This window comes from Patella vulgata, chromosome 2 (genome assembly GCF_932274485.2).
Source record: "Patella vulgata chromosome 2, xgPatVulg1.2, whole genome shotgun sequence".
Lineage (NCBI taxonomy): Eukaryota > Metazoa > Mollusca > Gastropoda > Patellidae > Patella > Patella vulgata.
Window position 1 is genome coordinate 61,871,263 of NC_065880.2, and position 19,808 is coordinate 61,891,070.

Genomic DNA, 19,808 nt, shown 5'->3' on the forward strand with positions numbered 1-19,808 from the left:
TGAGAATTAAGAGAATAATGGCCGATTTTCAATTTTCGTGCACGTTAAAGATTTAACGCATTTCCGCTATGCTCACAAATTTGGAAATAGCTTTAAGCAGTAGCTGCACACCACTTTCCCAACACAAAATCAAATTTCAGACCTCTGTCTCTTATAGTTGTTGAGAAATAGGCAAAACGGGGAAAAAAAATAATATTAATCTTAGTAATAACAATAGTTATGAAATAAAATGGACGCAGAAACAACCAAATCCAGCAATCAATTCATTTGCTACATGTCAGTGATCCTGTCAAAATTACATTACTTCCGGTGATAATGAAAATGTTAAATTGGTTTATGAAATCAGAAATAGCATCATCACATGGTGAAAATTTTATGTAAATCCTATAATAATTGCCACCTATATAGACCAAAAACCTTGAAAAATGACTTGTAGAAAATCGCCTATTTCTCTGCAACCGTACAAGTTAGAAACCATTTTGAGGTATCTGTATGATCGAATGAGTTCATTCTATTTGTTGATTGGAATCAAATATCATAATTTTAAAAACATTACAAATCAGACTCATTTGAATAAAATATCTGTTTTAAAGGCTAAAAATACAGTTTTTGCCAAAATGACGTTACTTCCAGTGAAAATGAAAATCTTAAATTACTTGAATGAAATCGTAAATAGCATTAGGTATCAAACACTGACAATTTTATGAAAATCGAATAATAATTGACACTTTTATGGACCAAAAACTTTGAAAAGTTACCTGTTGAAATTCGTCAATTTCTCTGTAACTGAACAAGTTAGAAACCAATTTGCGATATCTATATGATCGTATGGGTTCATTCTATTAGTTGATTTGAATCAAATATCAAAATTTTAAACAAATAACAAATACGACTCATTTGAATCAATTATTTGTTTCGAAGGCTATAAATACAATTTTGGCCCAAATTACGTCATTTCCGGTGACATTGAAAATGTTAAATTGGTTTGACCTAGTTAAAATTGACATTACGCATCAAATCGTGTCGCTTTTATGAAAATCCAATAATAATTGACTCTTTTACCGGCAAACTAGCGTAAATCGTGACTCATGCAAAATTGCCCATTTCTCGGCAACTGCTCCTATTACAAACTAATTTTCACATACATTCTCTTCGTATGGATTATTGCTACAAGTTTATAAAAGTTGCTAAGAAATATTTTAAAATATGAAAAGCCTGAATGGGTTGTAAATAGCTCATTTTTTCACCTTTTTTCACGTATAAATCAAAATGACCCGAAAACGAAATCGAAATTAAAAAAACTGAGCCCGATGTTTTCTGCGCCTTTACAGGGCACACACTTTCAGTCATACCAGATTTGAAAAAAATAATATTTGCTTTCAAAAAGTGGTACCGAACTGTCAAAATTGTAGTTTTTGCTAAATTTACGTCATTTCCTTTGCCGAAAGGTAACTTTACCGGTAACAAAAAAAAAGACATTTTGGACCACGGAGCTAATGATCTTTGTTTGATACAAATCGAGTATTAAATAATTGATCCAGGACTGAAAAACTGAATTAGCCAATGGGGGCCAAGGAAAATTACGGTAACAAAAAATGGTGCCATTTTTGGTCAAATCAGATGACTCTTTAACCCTGGGTAAAATACCACATAAAAATATTCATAAATAAAAAAGTTTTTGTAAAAATTTAAATTTTCAAAATTTGGCGCTTAATATCTCCGACGATTCGTCGAAAATCAAAAATCTAAAGAACCGTAGCTATGTGCCTTGTCGTGGCTATGTCAAAATGTATCCAATATTAAAATGCGACGATTATTGTTAATATTACGGCAATATTTCAAAAATCGACAACTTCGACGATTTCGGACATTTCGCATTATCGCAGAACGTTCGAAAGAGCTTTAATCTCTAAGGCACACCCACTTTCCCAGTAAAACCGAAGATATCAAATCAATCCGACAAGTAGTTTCTGAGATACAATCAAAATGGAATAAGAAAAATAATAATAAGAAGAATAATAATAAGAACTAGATCTGCATAGCAGATATCAAAGCTTTCATAAAAACTTCAAAAGGGGTTATTAGAATCTATGAATCATCAACCACTCTGACGGATGTAGAAAGGAATATATTGTTACTAAATCTGTTGTACTGTTTCTTGTTATGGTAAAGAAAACATGAATACAACTATGAGATTTGTATAGAATTGGCATTAATCAATATATTTATTGTTTAATACTACATGTATATTATAGATACAAAGTGAATTAAATGAACCCAATTACATGTACTTTATATAAGCAATGTTTTTTTATTCATCGTTACTTTGAAATCACATTATTTTCATTGATGATAAAAAGGTTGTATTTGTACCGAATCCAAAAAGTATGTTGTATGACATTGCATTATCTGTACCAATTATTTATTTGCAAACCAATATACAATGTTTATTTCTACTCCAATATATTTGTTTCAACCCATGATAGTTTATTCACTCTTCTCACTTAAATACAAGAATAACACACGATTAAATTACTGAAACAAGTAATGCTGGTAGATTATAATTTGATATTGTATACCATTTACTCTCTGTTAGATAAGGCGACGTGGTAATCTGTTAGATAAACATACATGGAAGTATATGTTAGATAACTACAATTTATGATATATTTTAAACCAAGGAAGTGGCCTTTCTAAAAATAAAAAAAAATAAAGGAAAATATATTTCATACAATTGTTATACTGTTACTGTTATCGTGAAGAAACATGATTGTTTATTTAATGTTGTTTATGACAAACATGTAATCATGTACATTTTTTAAATAAGAACAATTATGCTACATGTATGAATAACTCTCAAAAATTATGTTTTCATCAATCCAAGTATTTTTTTATTTGTATTACTTGATTTATACTGAATAAAGATTACACAAACATACAAAATGGTGTTGGCTGTGTGACTGAATTCCTCGTTGAGAAGTGGTATCGGGTGTCCCATAGAGAAGAAGCAAACCCTCCTTGTGATACACTTGTGAACATTTTAAAAGACCCATTTCGCTGTGTTCCAGAAAAATCCCCATTATAGCTAGTGCATTACATGGTTGTTGTTGGGGGAAAGGTGGGTCTTTTCTATTGGCAATGATTTACTTTTTATAGGCCCACATTGAAATGTGGTCGTATATTGTCGTCGCCCCCCTTTTGCTGTTAATATCCGATTGACTTTAAATTTATACGCAGTGTTTAAGGTCATAAGACGAAGAAGCCTTTGATTTGCTCTGCCCAGGCAACGTTCCTGTGCTCCGATTGCCTTCAAATATGCACAGAATGTACCTTGGGATTCTAGCTATCACATATTAAAAATAGAAGAGTGTTGGATTCCGAGAACGTTCAAAATAAATTCAAAACCCGCCCCCAACAATCAAAGGTTTTTTGCTTAAAAAATTGCCGTATTTTATCGAATTTTTATTGTTCTTGATATCTGAGGATTTTTCTCAATTTAGTATGTGATAAATATCATCGCGGCGCAGCCAACCGCTAGAAATTCCAGAGATTTGGATGCCTCAGCAGTCAAAAAAGGTCAAAATAGGCGATTTCGGTTTCTAGTGTCGATACATCGTTACGGTCATTTTAAAAAATTGTCTTTTAAGGATAATGTGTATAGTACCAGTACCTATCACATACGGAAGAGGCGATAAAATCTCTTTGCATTTGCAATTTCAAAATTAATTAAAACCAATATTAAATTCCGAAAATCGTTTTTTTGCTAAAACTTTTTTTTTTTTAATCGGATCAAAATGGGAGTAAGGCACAGAGTCCGGGGTGGTAATGGGCGTATTGTGTCCAAATTTCATGGTTTTCGGACAATCGGTGCCGGTGTCACGGCGAAATTCCACTTTTTTCCCCTCATGGAAGCCGTAAATTGACTTGAAGCCAGGGTCCTTGAAGTTGTACAGCTGCACCCGGTGACCGATATTTATTTAACGGGGAATAAGTGATAATTCATATTATAGCAGTAAATAATTAAAATATTTCATAGGGATTATAATAATATCTATATCTTGTCTGGGTACAGGGTTAAAACCAATATTAAATTCCGAAAATCGTTTTTTTGCTAAAACTCTTTTTTTTTAATGGGATCAAAATGGGGGTAAGGCACAGAGTCCGGGGTGGTAATGGACGTATTGTGTCCAAATTTCATGGTTTTCGGACAATCGGTGCCGGTGTCACGGCGAAATTCCACTTTTTTCCCCTCATGGAAGCCGTAAATTGACTTAGAAAAAAAACGACGAAAGGCAGGTGACAAGAACAAACGACATGAACGAATGCAGGTATCACCTTGAAATTTTCAGGGTAACTAGGTACCAACGTGAAAAGTTGCTCGCCGGAATTTAGTACTCATGGTACCTTTGGTTCCAGCGTAGCGCATGCGCGAAGTTAAATCCAGCTTAACTCGAAAACAACCTTGTCGGCACGGAAAACATCAAAGGAGAAATTCGAATAAAAAATGATACAATGATTTCACACAACAGGCCAGCTATTAGCCTCTCGATTGACAAGAGTTTCATCGCCCTCCATTCATTATAACCAATGTCATCGTGCCCTAAAGAATCAACAAATCAGCTTGCTTATCTCTGCTTACCCTAGGCAAAAAATGCTCATCTTTGAACTCAATCATGACATTGACCTAGTGAACGCCTACACCAAGTTTGAACATTCTAGCTTAATTAGAAGGAAAGAGTTCTTGTGTTCCAAAGTCCCGGCCCTTCAAATTGCTTCTATTTTTCATTTTCAATTCAAAATGGTGACCATCACGTGACCGAAATCAAAATTCTGATCCGATAGATTTTTAGGTATTCCTTCCAGGATTCCGAAAATATGACGCCCGAGTCTGTAAGTAAAATAGCAAAAAAGCCTTTTTGATTTTTCACGTTTAAAGATGGTGGCACTTCCGGTTCGATCGACAAACTCCATATTTTGTGTACGAATCAGTAATTACTTGTCTAGTATCAAATTTTTTTTTTAGGTCATTCTGACCTATATTTCGACGATTTTTTTTAAAACTTTGATCCTTAATTTCACCAAGGGGAGATAATTTAGAAAATTTCCAAGGACATCATTGAAGTCGCATTGGCAAGATCTACTAACATTCTAAATTTCACGAAAATCGCACAACTATTAAAGAAGTTGTCAAATTGGTAATAACTTCCGGTTCGAAATGACAGCGACGAATTTTCGAAATGCCAAAATCCGAAATTGCAGATTTGAAGTAAATGTTTCAAGATACTCAAAGAAAAAAGAATTAGTAAAATAGGTTAAATAGTCACAGAGTTACAGCATTGTAGGTCAAATGCATTCCTTCGTAAAATTCGGTGATTTCGGATTCGTAAAACGTTTTGAAAATATATTTAATCAACAGCCACCACCCATTTTTGGGGGGATAGGTAAAAGTTTCAGAACGATCCTATGGTTAGATTCTGAGAAATCCGATTTGTGGACAAAACACAAAAAAAAAATAACAACTAGATCTGCATAGCAGATATGAAAGCTTTCATATTAACTGCAAAGGGGGTTATTAGAATCTATTGAAACAATAAGTATAAATGTCATCAGGTATCTGAAAAATTACGTTTACCTTATGAACAAAATGGGAAAAATACAAAACAAAAATTGTCGACTTGTGGCTACCATACAAGGCATATTTAGAAAACCGTATATTATATTTATAGAGTACGCAGGACAGGAATTAGTTGTGCTGCAATGTAAACCGGCCCGTTTCTTGCCTTTAGTTTTAGAGTTAGGTGTGATTTTCAAAAGATTCAATCGGAAATCGCTGAAAATCAATTGGCTTCTTCATCTCATGACCTTAAACATTGTATAAATTTAAGGTCAATCGGATATTGAATTTAGCTTCTAGAGCGTCCACAAGATTTTTTAAAGTGATCAAGGGCAATAACTCTCACGGTAATTATCGGAAATGGCAGTAAATATCAGATATCGCTGAAAATCAATACTGTAGGCATCTTCGTGTCATGACCATAAATTTAGAGTCAATCGGATATTAACTTTGGCCTCTAGAGCGTCCACAAGATATTTTGAAGTGATCAGGGGCCACAACACTAAGCATAAATTTAAAGTCAATCGGATATTAACTTTGGCCTCTAGAGCGTCCACAAGATATTTTGAAGTGATCAGGGGCCACAACTCTGGCAGTAAATATCAGATATCGCTGAAAATCAATCGCCTACTTCGTCTCATGACCTTAACCACTGTGTATAAATTTAAAGTCAATCGGACATTAACTTTGGCCTCTAGAGCATCCACAAGAATTTTTTTAAGTGATGAAGGGCCATAACTCTGACAGTAATTATCGGAAATCGCTGAAATTCAATTTCAATGTGGGCGTATAAAAATTAACCGATGGCATATAATATTTAATGTATGATAAAGACAAAATAGTCGATTTCGGTTTTTGGTGTTGCGCTCATTTTAAAAAAAAATGTCTTTTACGGATAATGTGTATAGTACTAATAGCAATCACATACGGAAGAGGCGATAAGATCCCTTTGCATTTGGAATTTCAAAATTAATTAAAACCAAATTTAAATTCCGAAAATCGGTTGTTTATTTTTTGCTGAAACTCCTTTTTTTAATCTGATCAAAATGGGAGTAAGTCACAGAGTGGTAATTGGCATATTGTGTCCAAATTTCATGGTTTTGGGACAATCGGTGCCGGTTTCGTGGCGAAATTCCACTTTTTTCGCCCTTACAGAAGCCGTAAATGGCGGAAAAAAACGAACGGCAGGAACCGTGTCAAGAACAAACGATCTGAACGAATGCAGGTATCGCCTTGAAGTTTTCAGTGCACCTAGGTACCAACGTGAAAAGTTCCTCGCCGGAATTTGGTAGTCAACGTACCTTTGGTTCCAGCGTGGCACATGCGCGAAGCAAAAAGAAATTACGGTCGATTTTGGGATTTTGGCTATATTTCGGAGTGGTTTGGTAGATGACGGTGGATCAGGGACTCAGATTGATCTAAAATGGCGATCATAACACAACATGATAATCACTTTGAAGTATAGGTAAATTTTCGCGACCGGGTTGTTTTGCTCTACCCAGGCAACGTTCCTGTGCTCCGATTGCCTTCAAATTTGCACAGAATGTACCTTGGGATTCTAGCTATCACATATTAAAAATAGAAGAGTGTTGGATTCCGATGGGATTCTAGCTATCACATATTAAAAATAGAAGAGTGTTGGATTCCGAGAACGTTCAAAATAAATTCAAAACCCACCCCCAACAATCAAAGGTTTTTTGCTTAAAAAATTGCCGTATTTTATCGAATTTTTATTGTTCTTGATATCTGAGGATTTTCTCAATTTAATATGTGATAAATATCATCGCGGCGCAGCCAACCGCTAGAAATTCCAGAGATTTGGACCACCGGAAGGATGTCTCAGCAGTCAAAAAAGGTCAAAATTGGCGATTTCGATTTCTAGTGTTGATACATCGTTACGGTCATTTTAAAAAATTGTCTTTTAAGGATAATGTGTATAGTACCAATACCTATCACATAAGGAAGAGGCGATAAAATCTCTTTGCATTTGCAATTTCAAAATTAATTAAAACCAATATTAAATTCCGAAAATCGGTTTTTTGCTAAAACTCTTTTTTTTTAATCGGATCAAAATGGGAGTAAGGCACAGAGTCCGGGGTGGTAATGGGCGTATTGTGTCCAAATTTCATGGTTTTCGGACAATCGGTGCCGGTGTCACGGCGAAATTCCACTTTTTTCCCCTCATGGAAGCCGTAAATTGACTTGAAGCCAGGGTCCTTGAAGTTGTACAGCTGCACCCGGTGACCGATATTTATTTAACGGGGAATAAGTGATAATTCATATTATAGCAGTAAATAATTAAAATATTTCATAGGGATTATAATAATATGTATATCTTGTCTGGGTACAGGGTTAAAACCAATATTAAATTCCGAAAATCGTTTTTTTGCTAAAACTCTTTTTTTTTTAATGGGATCGAAATGGGGGTAAGGCACAGAGTCCGGGGTGGTAATGGGCGTATTGTGTCCAAATTTCATGGTTTTCGGACAATCGGTGCCGGTGTCACGGCGAAATTCCACTTTTTTCCCCTCATGGAAGCCGCAGGTGACAAGAGCAAACGACTTGAACGAATGCAGGTATCACCTTGAAATTTTCAGGGTACCTAGGTACCAACGTGAAAAGTTGCTCGCCGGAATTTAGTACTCATGGTACCTTTGGTTCTAGCGTAGCGCATGCGCGAAGTCAAATCCAGCTAAACTCGAAAACAACCTTGTCGGCACGGAAAACATCAAAGGAGAAATTCGAATTTTTGAAATATTCAAATACCAAACGTTCGACCATGATCCAGGCTATCCTGGAGACATATTCTCTAGGTCACGACCAATTGTATATGTTTTCAAGCCCATAAATGTGGATTTTTCACTAATTGTCATTTTCAATTCAAAATGGCGTCCATCATTTGCCGGAAATCAAAATTGTGTTATCTACCGTTTTTCGGCTTTCCTTCAAGGATTCGGAAAATATAATTGCCTTGTCTGTAAGTAAAATATCAAAAAAGCCTTATGTAATTTTCACATTTCAAGATGGTGGCATTTCCGGTTTGAGCTACAAACTGAATTTTTTGTGTACGAATCAGTAGTGTCGTAGCTAGTAAAGAAAAAAAAAATCAAGGCAATCTGACCTATATTTCGTCGATTTTTTTGAAAACTTTGATCCTTAATTTCATCAAGGGGAGATAATTTAGAAAATTTCTAATGATATTTTTGAAGTCGCATTGATAAGATCTACTTACATTCTAAATTTCATGAAAATCGTGCAACTATTAAAAAAGTTTTCAAATTGATCTCAACTTCCGGTTCAAAATCACAGCGACGAATTTTCGAAATTCGAAAATTCGAAATTGCAGATTTTAAGTAAATGTTTCAAGGCACCCCTCAAAAAAGAATTAGTAAAATAGGTCAAATAGTTACAAATTTACAGTAATGTAGGTCAAATGAATTTGTTCGTAAAATTCGGTGATTTCGGATTCGAAAAACGATTTGAAAATATATTTAATCAACATTCGCACCCCATTTTTGGGGGGGTAGGTCAAAGTTTCAGATTGATCCTATGGTTAGATTCTGAGAAATCCGATTTGTAGAAATGACACAAAAAAAAAAAAAATAATAATAGGAACAAGTGGTATCAGATGCCTCAGAGAGAATATTCAAATGCTCCTTGTGATACGTTTGTAACACAATTATAACCTAATGTATTACACGGGAGTGGAGTGGGTGGGTCGGGGGGCTTTTCGATTGGCAGGGGACTATTAAAATGGGTAAGCAGAGATAAGCAATTTGATGAAACTTTGTGTATAGTTTCATTACATTAGTACCTTGACCATATTACCTTGACCAAGTTCGACAATGAGCATTCTCTTAGTCAGGATAAGCAAAGCAACTTGATTGGCCGGGACTTTGAATTGGTTGATGCTTTGGGGTATGATAACTTTGGTTATAATGAAGTACTGGAACATAACAACCCAGCTTTTAATTGAGCTAGAATGTTTAAACTTGGTGTAGATGTTCATCAGGTCTTGACTGAACATTTTGAGCTACAGCTTGGCAATTTCATTGGTCGATGCTTTGGGACAAGATAACCTTGATTTCTATCTGACAGAGAGTGATGAAATTTACAGTATAGTTTGATTGCTCGATACTTTTGAAAAAAATATGAAAGTGCGATTAATTAATGTGTCATCTTTTACTTTGGGGTTTTGGCGGGAGACATCAGCCATACTGTTTGCTTGTTTAATATCCCCTATACAATATACGCTCGACCTCATTACCCGAACTGGGGTAGAAAAGTGGGATCTTTGACAATGAGGCAATGAACTTGTACATTCTTTTGCAGCTGCACAAGAGGGAACATCAACGCCGGATTAACCATGGTGGTGGGGAGGGGGGCTGATACCGACCGTGAAGCCCCGCAAGGGGGTCGGGTCAGGGGGTTCTCCCGCTAAGAAATTTTAATTGGAGGCCGAAAACGTGATTTCATGGCATTTCAGGCACTTGTGTCGGAGCCATTTAGAAATACCTCCCCCAGAAAAATAAAATTCTGCAACAAAATTAGCCACAATCCATGCGGGTGCTGTGAAATTTCTAGAGGAGGGAGCTGGAACCCATGAGCCCGTTAAATTCGCCACTGTAAATGAGCAGAGCTACATCAAACCTAATTTTGAGTCCCTCAGTGATAAATAACTTGATTCAAAATGGTATTATAGCCCCAACGACGATTTGATGAATGGAGACCGTAACGTTACGACAAAGTCTAACACTGTAAGTACCAAATAGTCATACGAGATATGTGCATCTCATCAAATTCAGCTTATACCATACCCACAATAATGTTACGGAGTCAATGAGTTCAAGTTAGACAATACGCTGACCTTCCACTGACCATGCTTATAATATAAAATCTGTCAATGACAGCTGATTCATTGTTTAGTTTTTTATATGATATATTTAATATCAATAATATATGTATATGCATGCTTTATTTTACTTTACACGACCTCTAAAAATGCCCCAAATCGTAAAAATACGACTTTTTGGATTTCGATCTCCTTTTTTCGGCTACCCCGAACATTTTCAAAAAATGATACAATGATTTCACACAACAGGCCAGCTATTAGCCTCTCGATTGACAAGAGTTTCATCGCCCTCCATTCATTATAACCAATGTCATCGTGCCCTAAAGAATCAACAAATCAGCTTGCTTATCTCTGCTTACCCTAGGCAAAAAATGCTCATCTTTGAACTCAATCATGACATTGACCTAGTGAACGCCTACACCAAGTTTGAACATTCTAGCTTAATTAGAAGGAGAGTTCTTGTGTTCCAAAGTCCCGGCCCTTCAAATTGCTTCTATTTTTCATTTTCAATTCAAAATGGTGACCATCACGTGACCGAAATCAAAATTCTGATCCGATAGATTTTTAGGCATTCCTTCCAGGATTCCGAAAATATGACGCCCGAGTCTGTAAGTAAAATAGCAAAAAAGCCTTTTTGATTTTTCACGTTTAAAGATGGTGGCACTTCCGGTTCGATCGACAAACTCCATATTTTGTGTACGAATCAGTAATTACTTGTCTAGTATCAATTTTTTTTTTTAGGTCATTCTGACCTATATTTCGACGATTTTTTTGAAAACTTTGATCCTTAATTTCACCAAGGGGAGATAATTTAGAAAATTTCCAAGGACATCATTGAAGTCGCATTGGCAGGATCTACTAACATTCTAAATTTCACGAAAATCGCACAACTATTAAAGAAGTTGTCAAATTGGTAATAACTTCCGGTTCGAAATGACAGCGACGAATTTTCTAAATGCCAAAATCCGAAATTGCAGATTTGAAGTAAATGTTTCAAGATACTCAAAGAAAAAAGAATTAGTAAAATAGGTCAAATAGTCACAAAGTTACAGCATTGTAGGTCAAATGCATTCCTTCGTAAAATTCGGTGATTTCGGATTCGTAAAACGTTTTGAAAATATATTTAATCAACAGCCACCACCCATTTTTGGGGGGATAGGTAAAAGTTTCAGAACGATCCTATGGTTAGATTCTGAGAAATCCGATTTGTGGACAAAACACAAAAAAAAAATAACAATAATAATCTTAACAGAAACAATAAGCTTTCATATGTAATATGAAAGCTTAATAATAATCTTAACAGAAACAATAAGCTTTCATATGTAATATGAAAGCTTAACTAGACCTGCAAGCAGCACTGAACCGGCTTTCAAGAATCAGACAGGAAGTGTGTCATACAATAGCCTATTTATCGAGCTATCAAACGATACTTTAGATGTTTTGATCCGGTCACACCCGACGGTGAAATCCTGATTGTTTTGAAAAATAACAAAAATTGTCTCGTAAACAACATGTTTTCAATTTTTGAACGATAAAAGTCATAGACGAATGTTCGAAATTGAAAAATGTGAGATAGCCATTGTCTCAAAAAAGATTCAGGGATTCCAAAAATGTAATTTGCTTGAAAATGGATAAAGAATTGACGAAACTATGGCCAATTTTCAATTTTTAGACAACGTACAAAGTTCGGTCACTTCCGGTATGCGCAGAAATTTCAAAAATATTTTATCAAGTAGCCACCACATGGTTTCTCGATAGAAAATCTAATTCCAGATCGATATCTGTTTTCGATCATGGAGATCTAGGCTCCCGCGGTAAATAATAATAATAATAATAATAACTAGACCTGCAAGCAGCACTGAACCGGCTTTCAGGAATCAGACAGGAAGTGTGTCATACAATAGCCTATTTATCGAGCTACCAAACGATACTTTAGATGTTTTGATCCGGTCACACCCGACGGTGAAATCCTGATTGTTCCAAGAGCACCGATTTTTTTACTGTCTTTTTTTTTAAAAAATATCGAATATTTTTTTGACTACTTCCTGTTTACGGATCATTATCGGGATAGATTTAACAAGTGGTATGGGAACTTAACTTCCTGTACCAGAAGTTTCAGGAAGATCCATTGGACAATTTTACCTCCCTTATACCACTAGAAGCAGATTTACAGATATAACGATTTTTCGACTTTTTTAAAATATTGTATCCCTTTTGGACCATTTATACTATATTAAGGCTTTTAAATTTGGATTCACACCCTAGACCAGCGTCAGGACTCTAAGTAACAGAAGTTTAAGAAAGGAAATAAGAGTAATTTTCGAGATAAAAGCGTCTGAATAGGCTCCAAAAAGAAAAATACTAGATTTTCAGCATCTCATAATATATTACGTAAGCAGCGATTTTTTACCATTGAGATGTCATAAGATCGCCCATTGTTCGGGCTATCCAATGACACTTTAGTTGTTTTGATTCGTTGAAATATGGCGTTGTAATCACTTTTTTCGCAATATCAAAAATTTTTACTTTTTAAGTTGTTTTTTTCAAAATATCGGATATTTTTTCGACTACTTCCGGTTTTTGGATCATTGTCGGGATAGTTTTAACATGTTGTTTGAATAGGTAACGTTCTCATTTCTGCTCAAGTAGGATGATATTTTAACCCTGTGTAAAATACCATCAAAAAATATTCATAAATAAAAAAGGTTTTCGTAAAAAAAAATTAAAAAATTTTTCGTTAAAAAATTTTTTTTTTCAAAATATCGGACATTATTTCGACTACTTCCGGTTTTACGATCATTGTCGTGATAGCTTTATGAAGTTCTTTGGATACTTAACTTTCTGTACCAGAAGTGCCAGAAACATCCAATGAGTAGTTTTGGAAAAAAAGATAAATCAAAGAGCGTTTCCAAAAATTTAACGATATTTCAATTTTTTTTAAAGTTTGAGGCCATTTTTGGACCACCTATATTATTTCAATGCTTTTCATTTTGGATTCACTATATAGACAACCGATAGGACTTTGAGTAAGAAAAGTTTAATAAAAATCGTAGGCGTCGTTTTCGAGAAAATGGCGTCTCAGAATGTTAAAAAATCGGAAAATACTAGATTTTTCTTCATACAATAATTTATTTCCTTACCATCAAAATCGTATTATTTAGATACCATATGATGGTCCATTAATAGGGCTATCCAACGACACTTTAGTTCTTTTGGTCCGCTATTACCTAAGGGAGAAATCAATTTTTTCGCAAGTGCGACAATGTTTTTAACCTTTTTTTTTCATTTTTTGAATACTTCCGGTATGGTTATTATTGTCGGAATAGTTTTAATAGCCGGTTTGGGCACTAAAAGATATTTTGAAGTGATCAGGGGCCACAACTCTGGCAGTAAATATCAGATATCGCTGAAAATCAATCGCCTACTTCGACTCATGACCTTAACCACTGTATAAATTTAAAGTCAATCGGACATTAACTTTGGCCTCTAGAGCACCCACAAGTGATGAAGGGCCATAACTCTGACAGTAATTATCGGAAATCGCTGAAAATCAATTGGCTTCTTCATCTCATGACCTTAAACACTGTGTATAAATTTAAAGTCAATCCGATATTGAATTTAGCCTCTAGAGCGTGCACAAGATTTTTTGAAGTGGTCAAGGACCATAATTCTGACAGTAATTATCGGAAATCGCTGAAAATCAATAGGCTTCTTCGTCTCATGACCTTAAACACTCTGTATAAATTTAAAGTAATCGGATATTAACTTCAGCCGTCCGGACGGCCGGATTTCAATGTGGGCGTAGAAAAATTAACCGATGGCATGTAAATATTTAATGTATGATAAAGTCAAAATAGTCGATTTCGGTTTTTGGTGTTGCGTTCATTTTAAAAAAAATGTCTTTTACGGATAATGTGTATAGTACTAATAGTAATCACATACGGAAGAGGCGATAAGATCCCTTTGCATTTGGAATTTCAAAATTAATTAAAACCAAATTTAAATTCCGAAAATCGGTTGTTTATTTTTTGCTGAAACTCCATTTTTTAATCTGATCAAAATGGGAGTAAGTCACAGAGTGGTAATGGGCGTATTGTGTCCAAATTTCATAGTTTTGGGACAATCGGTGCCGGTGTCGTGGCGAAATTCCACTCTTTTCGCCCTTACAGAAGCCGTAAATGGCGGAAAACAAGAACAAACGACCTGAACGAATGCAGGTATCGCCTTGAAGTTTTCAGTGCACCTAGGTACCAACGTGAAAAGTTCCTCGCCGGAATTTGGTAGTCAACGTACCTTTGGTTCCAGCGTGGCGCATGCGCGAAATAAAAAGAAATTACGGTCGATTTGACTCGGATTGATCTAACATGCCGATCATAACACATTATGATAATCACTTTGAAGAATGAGCAAATGTACCCCATTGCCTTCAAATTTGCACAGAATGTACCTTAGGATTCTAGCTATCACATATTAAAAATAGAAGAGTTTTGGATTCCGAGAACGTTCAAAATAAATTCAAAACCCATCCCCACCGATCAAAGGTTTTATCGAATTTTTATTGTTCTTGATAAATGAGGATTTTCTCAATTTAATATGTGATAAATATCATCGCGGCGCAGCCAACCGCTAGAAATTCCAGAGATTTGGACCACTGGAAGGATGCCTCAGCAGTCAAAAAAGGTCAAAATAGGCGATTTCGGTTTCTAGTGTCGATACATCGTTACGGTCATTTTAAAAAATTGTCTTTTAAGGATAATGTGTATAGTACCAATACCTATCACATAAGGAAGAGGCGATAAAATCTCTTTGCATTTGCAATTTCAAAATTAATTAAAACCAATATTAAATTCCGAAAATCGGTTTTTTGCTAAAACTCTTTTTTATTTAATCGGATCAAAATGGGAGTAAGGCACAGAGTCCGGGGAGGTAATGGGCGTATTCTTTCCAAATTTCATGGTTTTCGGACAATCGGCGCCGGTGTCGTGGCGAAATTCCTCTTTTTTCGCCCTTACTGAAGCCGTAAATCGCGGAAAAAGCCGAACGGCAGGAACCATGTGAAGAACAAACGACCTGAACGAATGCAGGTATCGCCTTGAATTTTTCAGGGCACCTAGGTACCAACGTGAAAAGTTCCTCGCCGGAATTTGGTAGTCATGGTACCTTTGGTTCCAGCGCGGCGCATGCGCGAAGTCAAAAGAAATTATGGTCGATTTTGGGATTTTGGGTATATTTCGGAGTGGTTTGGTAGGTGACGGTGTATCTAAGATGGCGGTTATAATAACTTTAAAGAATGAACAAATTTCCGCGACCGGGTTGATTTGCTCTGCCCAGGCAACGTTCCTGTGCTCCGATTGCCTTCAAATTTGCACAGAATGTACCTTGGGATTCTAGCTATCACATATTAAAAATAGAAGAGTGTTGGATTCCGAGAACGTTCAAAATAAATTCAAAACCCACCCCCAACAATCAAAGGTTTTTTGCTTAAAAAATTGCCGTATTTTATCGAATTTTTATTGTTCTTGATATCTGAGGATTTTCTCAATTTAATATGTGATAAATATCATCGCGGCGCAGCCAACCGCTAGAAATTCCAGAGATTTGGACCACCGGAAGGATGCCTCAGCAGTCAAAAAAGGTCAAAATAGGCGATTTCGGTTTCTAGTGTCGATACATCGTTACGGTCATTTTAAAAAATTGTCTTTTAAGGATAATGTGTATAGTACCAATACCTATCACATACGGAAGAGGCGATAAAATCTCTTTGCATTTGCAATTTCAAAATTAATTAAAACCAATATTAAATTCCGAAAATCGTTTTTTTGCTAAAACTCTTTTTTTTTAATCGGATCAAAATGGGAGTAAGGCACAGAGTCCGGGGTGGTAATGGGCGTATTGTGTCCAAATTTCATGGTTTTCGGACAATCGGTGCCGGTGTCACGGCGAAATTCCACTTTTTTCCCCTCGTGGAAGCCGTAAATTGACTTGAAGCCAGGGTCCTTGAAGTTGTACAGCTGCACCCGGTGACCGATATTTATTTAACGGGGAATAAGTGATAATTCATATTATATCATGGTTAGTGTGTGCATGCTGTATCATACGGCCTGCCATTAAGTCAACTGGCGTGGTCTCGAATCCCTGGTTGTACGTGGCAAGGAGTAGGCTCACCTGTCCATACTCCTGATTTTCTCCGGGTACTCTGGTTTCCCCCCACTGCTAAAGACCCCTACGCGCAAGCAAATTATTGAAATAAAATTAAACCATATGTTAGTCCCGAAATGACCTTGTTTGTGTTGAGTGGACGTTAAACCCATTTCTCTCTAATTATGTTTTGCATACAATGTATAAATACAAATGTAAAGGATGTAACTTTAAAATAGAAGAAAATCAAATATTTTTAATATTAAACAATTGCTTTGTTCTTATACTTCTACAATCATTCTCATGTTGTTCATTTTGCCATATTTTTGTTTATTCATTCATATGTCTTCTATATAATGATGCATAGTATAGTACACTATGTTAAAAAAATACTAGAAATGTATGTTTCTTTATCACCAAATGATTTATGTAAGTTGTGAAGTAAAACAGTTGAACATTAAATCCCATTTCAATTTATTTGCATGAGGTGAAGAGAAATAATGGTATTGAACAATTGACTATTCATGAAAGATACTAAAGAGAACTTTATTAATTTATACATACTTTTGCTAATTTTATTGTTATATCTTGGAAGTAACATACCAATATAAATAGTTATATTGTTTCTAGATGAAGACTATTATAATTGAAATGAAATGGGATTTCACATCATAATGCTATGCACGGACTGAGCTAATAATGACAAAAAACTACAATGAATACAATAGTATAAAATGTTGCTATGAAATTAAATAAATGTTGTATACAATAATTAACCGGTTTAATACTATATTATACATAAAAGTGAATGAAATTCAATGTTTACTATTTTGCTTTATACATGAATATCACAGGTCAAATTATTGAAATAAATAATGCAAATAGATTATGATTTGAAACATCTTGTATGTCATTGTTCTATTTGTTATATAAGACTACATGATATAAACTTTTTGATAAGCCTCTTTTATCATATTTTGAACCAATGGAATAAAGAGCAAAGACCTAGAATATATTGTAAATATAATCAGGTTTTTGATCAACTGATCAAAGGAAAATATTGCGAATAAATTTGTTGTACTGCTATTGTAAAGAAATCATCATTGTTTTATTTGATATTTAGAATACACATAATCGTGTATATATTTGAAGTTAAGAGCAATTATGATTAGTGATACCTGTATGACCAACTCTCAAAAGATAATCTCATTAAACCAAGTACTTTTTTTCATTTGTATTAGTTGATTTATACTGAATAAAGATAACACAAACAAACAAAAATGAGTTGGCTGTGTGAACACCTCAATGACAAGTGGTATGAGATGCCTCAGAGAGAATATTCAAATGCTCCTTGTGATACGTTTGTAACACAATTATAACCTAATGTATTACACGGGAGTGGAGTGGGTGGGTCGGGGGGCTTTTCGATTGGCAGGGGACTATTAAAATGGGTAAGCAGAGATAAGCAATTTGATGAAACTTTGTGTATAGTTTCATTACATTAGTACCTTGACCATATTACCTTGACCAAGTTCGACAATGAGCATTCTCTTAGTCAGGATAAGCAAAGCAACTTGATTGGCCGGGACTTTGAATTGGTTGATGCTTTGGGGTATGATAACTTTGGTTATAATGAAGTACTGGAACATAACAACCCAGCTTTTAATTGAGCTAGAATGTTTAAACTTGGTGTAGATGTTCATCAGGTCTTGACTGAACATTTTGAGCTACAGCTTGGCAATTTCATTGGTCGATGCTTTGGGACAAGATAACCTTGATTTCTATCTGACAGAGAGTGATGAAATTTACAGTATAGTTTGATTGCTCGATACTTTTGAAAAAAATATGAAAGTGCGATTAATTAATGTGTCATCTTTTACTTTGGGGTTTTGGCGGGAGACATCAGCCATACTGTTTGCTTGTTTAATATCCCCTATACAATATACGCTCGACCTCATTACCCGAACTGGGGTAGAAAAGTGGGATCTTTGACAATGAGGCAATGAACTTGTACATTCTTTTGCAGCTGCACAAGAGGGAACATCAACGCCGGATTAACCATGGTGGTGGGGAGGGGGGCTGATACCGACCGTGAAGCCCCGCAAGGGGGTCGGGTCAGGGGGTTCTCCCGCTAAGAAATTTTAATTGGAGGCCGAAAACGTGATTTCATGGCATTTCAGGCACTTGTGTCGGAGCCATTTAGAAATACCTCCCCCAGAAAAATAAAATTCTGCCACAAAATTAGCCACAATCCATGCGGGTGCTGTGAAATTTCTAGAGGAGGGAGCTGGAACCCATGAGCCCGTTAAATTCGCCACTGTAAATGAGCAGAGCTACATCAAACCTAATTTTGAGTCCCTCAGTGATAAATAACTTGATTCAAAATCGTATTATAGCCCCAACGACGATTTGATGAATGGAGACCGTAACGTTACGACAAAGTCTAACACTGTAAGTACCAAATAGTCATACGAGATATGTGCATCTCATCAAATTCAGCTTATACCATACCCACAATAATGTTACGGAGTCAGTGAGTTCAAGTTAGACAATACGCTGACCTTCCACTGACCATGCTTATAATATAAAATCTGTCAATGACAGCTGATTCATTGTTTAGTTTTTTATATGATATATTTAATATCAATAATATATGTATATGCATGCTTTATTTTACTTTACACGACCTCTAAAAATGCCCCAAATCGTAAAAATACGACTTTTTGGATTTCGATCTCCTTTTTTCGGCTACCCCGGACATTTTCAAAAAATGATACAATGATTTCACACAACAGGCCAGCTATTAGCCTCTCGATTGACAAGAGTTTCATCGCCCTCCATTCATTATAACCAATGTCATCGTGCCCTAAAGAATCAACAAATCAGCTTGCTTATCTCTGCTTACCCTAGGCAAAAAATGCTCATCTTTGAACTCAATCATGACATTGACCTAGTGAACGCCTACACCAAGTTTGAACATTCTAGCTTAATTAGAAGGAGAGTTCTTGTGTTCCAAAGTCCCGGCCCTTCAAATTGCTTCTATTTTTCATTTTCAATTCAAAATGGTGACCATCACGTGACCGAAATCAAAATTCTGATCCGATAGATTTTTAGGCATTCCTTCCAGGATTCCGAAAATATGACGCCCGAGTCTGTAAGTAAAATAGCAAAAAAGCCTTTTTGATTTTTCACGTTTAAAGATGG